General features: G+C 38.7%; 1 long non-coding RNA gene across 1 annotated transcript; it reads left to right on the forward strand.

Annotated features, from left to right (window-relative positions):
* The first annotated feature begins 215 nt into the window (after positions 1-215).
* LOC112671151 (uncharacterized) lies at positions 216-4,364 on the forward strand. Its single transcript, XR_003143426.3, has 3 exons — positions 216-2,430; positions 3,534-3,697; positions 4,230-4,364. It is a non-coding gene; the product is annotated as an uncharacterized LOC112671151 (long non-coding RNA).
* The last annotated feature ends 3,069 nt before the right edge of the window (positions 4,365-7,433 follow it).

Raw genomic sequence — 7,433 nt, forward strand, 5'->3', positions numbered from 1 at the left:
GAGGGGGAGGGGGAGGGGAGGAGAGGGGAGAAAAGAAAAGGAAAGAAGAAAGAAAAGAGAAGAAAAGAAAAAAAGAAAAGAAAAGAGAAAAGAAAAGAGAAAGAGAAAAAGAAAGAAAGAAAGAAAGAAAGAAAGAAAGAAAGAAAGAAAGAAAGAAGAAAGAAAGAAGAAAGAAAGAAAGAAAGAAAGAAAGAAAGAAAGAAAGAAAGAGAAGAAAGAAAAGAAAGTTTAAAAGTAGAACAATGGAAAGAATATACCAGGCAAATACTAATCTAAAGAAGCTAAGGGTATTATTTTAATAGTGACAAAAGATTTTTTATTCAAAAAGTATAATGAGAAGTAAGGCATCTACATAGTTAAAAGTTTAATCCACCAGGAAAGTGTAACAGATCTAAATTTCTATGTGCTTAATGAAGTAGCCTCAGATTATATGCCAAAAATTGGTAGAAGTACATAGGAAAATTGGCAAATCCATCCCCTTAGTCATGCTCTTAAATATACCTCCCCCAGTTATTGATAGATCAAGCAAATGGAAAAACCAGTAAGATACATATTTGTATAACACAATTTAATGTTTATGGGGAGTAAAAATGCATGCCTTACAATTATAGAATATATGTTCTCAAACATATATAACACACTTAAAATAATTGCTACTATAGAGTGCAGTAAAGTAAGTCTCAACAAATAACAAGTGTATATTATATAGATCATGTTCTTTGACCACAGTATATTTTATTCGAAAACCTACACCAACAAAAATTGTAAATTACTATGTTTGGGGACTTTAAAATAGCCACATCAAAAACTCTTACATTAAATAACTCTAGTATGAAGGAAGAGATCACATAGAAGCTTACTAATACTTAGAACTAAAATGAAATGTAAATATTGTTTATCAAAACGTGGAATTCAGGGAAAATGGTATTTAGATGATTACAAGAGAGAAAAAGCTGAAAAAATAGTGAACTAAATTACCAACTTAAGAATTTTTAAAATTCTTAAAAATTAATTTATTTAAAGTAGACTCCACATCCAGCATGGGACTTGAACTCATGACCCTGAGATTAAGGGGCACACACTCCACTGCTGAGCTGGCCAGGTGCCCCTCAACTTAAGAATTTTTTTAATATAAGAACATAGAAAGGAGATAACCACAGAAAGTGATAACAAAAAATTAACAAATTAAAAAACTAGTTTTATTATAAGGATGACTAAAAACCCCTGGCAATATTGACTAAGAGATGGAAATATAGAAATATAGTGAATACTAAGCTACAGAAAGGTAAACATGTAGATAAATATATATCAATACTGATGATATGAAAATAATGTCTTATGAATATTGAAATACTTGTCAGTAATACATAAAATGGAGAGAGCGGATGTTAAATGTTCTAAGGCTCTAGAATTATGAGGAAAGTGGTGAAGTACTATATTTTTTTAGACAGTAATAAAGGATATATGATGTGATCTCTGAGATAACGACCAAAAAAATATTAAAGGAGGGGAGCCTGGGTGGCTCAGTTGGTTAAGCTTCTGGCTTCCCTTGAGGTCATGATCTCAGAGTCCTGGGATTGAGCCCCATGAAAGGTTCCCAGCTCAATCAGGAGTCTGCTTCTCCATCTCCCTCTGCTCCCCACTCCCACCAGCTCATGTTGTCTTTCTCTCAAATAAACAAATATTTTTAAAAATTGTAAAGAAACGTGTAACTGACAAGTTAATAGAGGGAAAACAATGAACTTGTAAAAGATTAAGGCAAATGAAGGCAACAAGAGAAAATTTTAAAAAGTAGATCAAGTAAATAGCGAGTAGCTAAAAAGCCAAATATATAAATACTACATTAAATATAAATGAATTAAATGCCCCCAATGAAAGTCCAGGCTGACATTTATACACACAGACACAGAGACATACACCTTAAAGACGACAGGAAAGGTGAACAGAAAATGTACTCTTTACAATGACTTGTCCTTAGCAATTGGATAGAGCAGAGAAGGGAATGAGAAGACCATCTACATCACAGTATTGGAGACAGAGACAACTCACTCTGGGAAACCCATTCTGAGCCTAAGAAGAAGAGTGGGTTTGTGGGAAGAGGAATGGGATAGGAGGGGCAATGGGTTAGGAATAGCAGGAACAGAGTCACCTATTCTCTTTCAGTTTATAATCCCTTTCAATCAGTTTCCGCTCATTTGTTGAGTATAATCTGATCCTTGCTTAACATAACTTATTCATGAAAACGTGTTACAGGTATTTTTATTATTATTTTACAGATTTAAAAAACCACATCCAAAAGGAACGAAGTCATTTATTCAATTTCTAATCATTAGGGGAGTGGGTTCAAAAGCAGGACTGTGACTCCAAAGCCGGTAATTTTTTTACACGAGCAGTGGAGAAGGAATGCATGATGTCAAAAGAAAGAAGAAAGTAAGTAAAAGAAGATGTTGGTATTTGTTATCAGTCAAATACTGCCCCATAATAACACAAAACTTTGGTGGCTTTCAACAATTAGCACGTATTGGGCTTGTGCATCTGCAGGTAAGTCTAGAGTTCCAGAAGCTGATCTTGTCTGGGTTTGGGTGTGTGGCTTTGCTTCTCCCTGGTGATCTGTGGGGCAGCAGGGACTCCACATGTCTTTCATTCTCCTCCTGAGCCCAGTGGTGCGAGCCTTGGTATATGACTCCTATAGTGATTGCAAAGGTACCAGAAGGGAAATCTAACCACCAAGTGCATGCCACGCCTAATGTCTCAAGTTGGCTAACATTTGTCAGTGAAAGCGAATCATATGACAAAGCCCAAGGTCAAAGGGTGGAGTCTTTCACTGCTGAGTTATATAGCAAAGGTTTGGATATAAGGGGAGAAAAAGAGAATCAGTAATGTACTCTACCATTTTCCTAGCAAGAATCACAATTTACTTTTTTAAGGAGTTGACATTCGTACCGATTTGGAAAATGCCTATTTTTATATAAGTCTTCTAAAGACTAGCCCTCTGATCTATATAAAAAACATAAAGCATTTTTGCTTATCACTTTCCTTATAAGCTGATAATGGAGAATGGGATCAGACACTCTTTATCAATCACCAACAGGGTGATCAAAATGCTCTGTGTAACCTTTATAGAGAAATCAAGAGCAAACTTGGAAATGAGGGATGATGTAGATAGAGGATGCAAAGATGAATAAACATGCATGGATGGGCTGTGGGGATCTAGGTGACAGGTGACATTATTATTCACATTAGAAACACAGAAAAAGGAAAATGCACCAGAGGAAGATACTCAGCTCAGTTTTGTTGTTGTTGTTGTTGTTGTTGTTGTTGTTGTATTGAGTGTGAGGCAACTCTAGATTATCCAGAAAGTAGAAACAGATCTGTTGTGAGAGGAAGAGTCTGGAAAGGAGATACAAATTGGAGAGTAATCTGCAAATAGGTATAAATTCAGGGCATGCACCTGGATGAGAAAGAAAGAAGGTGTATGCATAAGAAAAGAAAAATTTGCTAAGGACAGAAATCTGGGCTTTCCATTCCTTAAGGAACAACTGGTAGAGGCAGAAAACTACCTACCAAAGAAAAGTGGGGAAGAACAGTTGAAGAGGAGACTCAGAAGACAGAAGTGTTGAAAAAAAAAATCCAAAAGAGAAGAAAATTTGAAACGGAGGACACATTCTGTGTTGTCAAATGCCATAGAGGAGGCAAGGTGGGTGAAGACTAAAGCCGAGCATTTGATTTCATGATTGCATTAATGAGAAATGTGGGGTGAAAATTAGATAAATGAGTAGGAGTGGAGAAAGGGACCAACTGCAGAACAGATGATGGAAAAGGCTGGAGATGGAAACAAACAGTGTGGCAGTTTGGGGAGATTCAGTGTCAAGAAAAGATGTCAGGGAGACTCCAAGCAGCAGAAGAGGCAAAGTCACAGGTATGGACCACCTGCTGTTTGCCAGACTGGGAGCTAGGTGTGCTGATACCTATTTGTACAGTTAAATAAGCTGAGGGAAGGAACAAGGGCAGCCAGAAACATTAGAAATACAAAAGGTGGGAGAATAGAGGAAGCAAATCTTTAAGAGGATAGGATCAAAAGTACAGGTGGACAGATTGATGTTACAAAATAGCTCATTCTGTGACAAAAAGCACGGAAATGTTCAGGTGAATACAAAACATGAGCAGCTCCTGTACAGGGAGAAAGGAAAGTCAAGGGACTAAGCAAGGGTTACTTTCTTCTCCTGCAGCCAGTGCCATGTTCATCATCTGAGAATGGGGGATGGATAAGCAGAGAAATGGACTCAGAGGAGTCTTATGGAGAAGACTGTTACATGGACAGAGGAAGTACTTGCATGTAAGTGCTAATTGTAGGAAGTTTTGTTACTAAACTGACCAAAAAAAGTCACTCTGTGTAAATAAATTTTGCTCTATAGAAACAATTGTTTTGATGAATTTTCTTAGTGAAAATCGGCCTAGAGTTGAGTCAGGGGCATATCAATTAGAAGGTCACACAGTCATGGGATCATAGAGCTCGAAATGGGTATAGAGCTCACCCGATCCAATAGCTCAGAACATACACTTCCTGAACTACGTGATGAATTTCTTCACCTTTTCTTTCGTATACTCAACATTTATTATATACTTATCAGGGAGGTACCTGGGTGGCTTAGTCACCTAAGTGTCCAACTCTTGATTTCGGCTAAGGTTATGATCTCAGGGTCATGAGTGGAGCCCTTTGTCGGGCTGGCTGTAAGCTGAGTGTGGAGCCTGCTTAAGATTCTCTTTCCCTCTCCCTCTACGCCTCCCCCCTTTACCTTCCCCCTCCAGTCGTGCTCTCTTGTTCTTTCTCTTTCAAAAAGATACTTATCATGTAAACAGATTCTGTTCTAGATATTCAGGAAATGGCAGTAAACAAGAGACAAAGATCCCTATCTTCGTAGAGCTTAAATTGTAGTGAGGAGAGACAAACAGTGAACAAAATAAATTGCTGTTGCAGTTATATAGCATACTAGAAGGTGACAAAGGCCAAGAAGAATGAATCAGGGAAAGTATAAGGCACACTCTAGGGTTAGGGCAGGAAGCAAGCAAGGAAAGATCACAGTAAAGGAGATATTTGAACGAAGACTTCAAAGAGCACAAAGGAGTGAGTCATGAATATTACAGGGAAGAGGCATTCTAAAGTGAATAGCAAGTGCAAAGTCCCTGAGACAAGGTTGTGCTTGGCATATTTGAGAAGCAGCAAGGAGACCTGTGAGCCTGGAGCAGAGAGAGCAAGGGAGAGGGTTGTAGGAGGTACGATTAGGGGGATAAGAGGAGGCAAATCATGGAGATCCTTATAAGCCATTGGAACAACTTGAGCTTTTATTCTGAACATTGGGGATCCACTAGAGTCTATCATTCAAAAAACTGTTACACGATCTCACTACATACATAGAAACATGCTGATAGTGAGAATGGGTTGTAGGGGAACAAAGATGGAAGAAGGGAAACCACTGGCAGGCTGATACAGTTATCCACATGAAAGATGAACTGAGTCTGGACAAGAACAGTAGCAGCAAAAGTGATGAGATGTGGTAGGGTTCAAATTATATGCTTAAAGTAGAATTTACAGGATTTACTGATGGATGTGGGATTTGAGAAAAAGACAAGTCAAAGAATACTCTAAGGTTTTGGGCTGAGTAAATGGAAGAAAGTAGACACCAATGACTAGGATGGGAAGACTGTTAGGTAAAGCACATCTCGCCAGGAATATGAGGAGTATGGTTTGGACATGGTAAGTTTGAGGTGTCTACTAGAAAGACTAGTGGAGATGTTGCATAAGTCACTCGATGTAAGCATCTGGAGAATAAATAATAATATCCACCCATTTGTTAGACATTTATTGGGCTTCTGCTTGGTGCCAAGCTTTGTGTTAGGTACAGTGATTACTAAGAGCTTTGCTTCCAGAGAATTCATGAACTGGTGGGAAAGACTGGCCTCCAACCTGATATATGAGGTGGGCTAAGTAGATAGCATAGAAGGTGGGGGGGAGGGGCGGGTGGTCAACTTTGCTGGAATAGATGACTCAATTAAGACAGAGGCAGAACAGGGCATTGGTTAAGAGCACAGACTCTGGATAAATGGACCTAGATATGGACCTAGATTTGAGTCCCACCTCCATCATTTATTAGTTCTGTGATCTGAGCATGTAAGTTGCTTAACATCTCTAAGGTTTCTCCTATGTCAACTAGGGATATTAATAGAACCCTTAGGAGCCAATATTTCTGTTAGTTGTCATATTAACCCAAATTACTTACTGACTGGACCTGTGGCCAACCAGGCTGCTACTGCCCCTGCATGAGATGTCTGTGTATCAGAAAAGCCCTGACCATGTTTTCACGATGGCTTCATTCTGATTCTTTCTACTGCTTATAGGATCAATGAAAAAACCACTTTGGCTCCTCAAGACTATTATGAATATCTCTGTTTTTACAGTTCCAGAAGCCACTGAGGGTGAGGATGTTACTTCAAATACGTTTTCCCTATGGCGTAAAATACACTGAGGAAAAAAATATATAGCTCTTGACTCAGATCCATTCAGTATATCCACCCAAACTTGCCAGAGTTATGTAATGAGAACCAAATGATAGCCCTATGATAACCAGTATTGTCGCCATAAAGTATCTTGAAATTTGAAACTATCCTATAAAATTTAATAATATGAACTCTTTCCATTTTTTTTAACATTTTTTAAAATTTTTATTTATTTATGATAGTCACACAGAGAGAGAGAGAGGCAGACATAGGCAGAAGGAGAAGCAGGCTCCATGCACCGGGAGCCCGATGTGGGATTCAATCCCGGGTCTCCAGGATCGCGCCCTGGGCAAAGGCAGGTGCTAAACCGCTGCGCCACCCAGGGATCCCGAACTCTTTCCATTTTCAAGTAAATCTTCTTTTGCCACAGGTAAATTAAGTCCCTCCAGATGATCTTAATTTTGTCTTTTTCCATAAGGAAAATCAAATATCCCAACTATGTGTTGCATCTTTCCATTCTAGTCCCTGCGTGGTGCCCAGTTATCTTCTCCAACCATGGGTCAGAAGCTGCTGCTTCTGGGTTTAGGACCCAAAGTGGCTCTGAACAATGTCACTCATTCATCCTACTCTTCTAGGAATCCAGAGTTAAAGGACACATGGGATTGTCCTGGCACCAGCCCCACACCTACAAAGTTTAGAAAACTCAAGGATGTCTCGGAACCAGTGTGACATCTGCAGTACTGCCAACTCCATTAGATAATCATGTCTCCCAACAAAAACTTACGTTCTTAGATCCATACTGTCTTCTAAATCCACATTGCTATTTCCAGCAATTTTCCAGCTATTTCTACTACTATGTCCATAGACAAATAATGGTACCTTTAAGCAACTAAAGGGAAGGAGGGAAAGGAGTGATAAGAAAAAGGCTATGGTTTTGG

The sequence above is a fragment of the Canis lupus genome, chromosome 5 (assembly GCF_003254725.2).
Source record: "Canis lupus dingo isolate Sandy chromosome 5, ASM325472v2, whole genome shotgun sequence".
Lineage (NCBI taxonomy): Eukaryota > Metazoa > Chordata > Mammalia > Carnivora > Canidae > Canis > Canis lupus.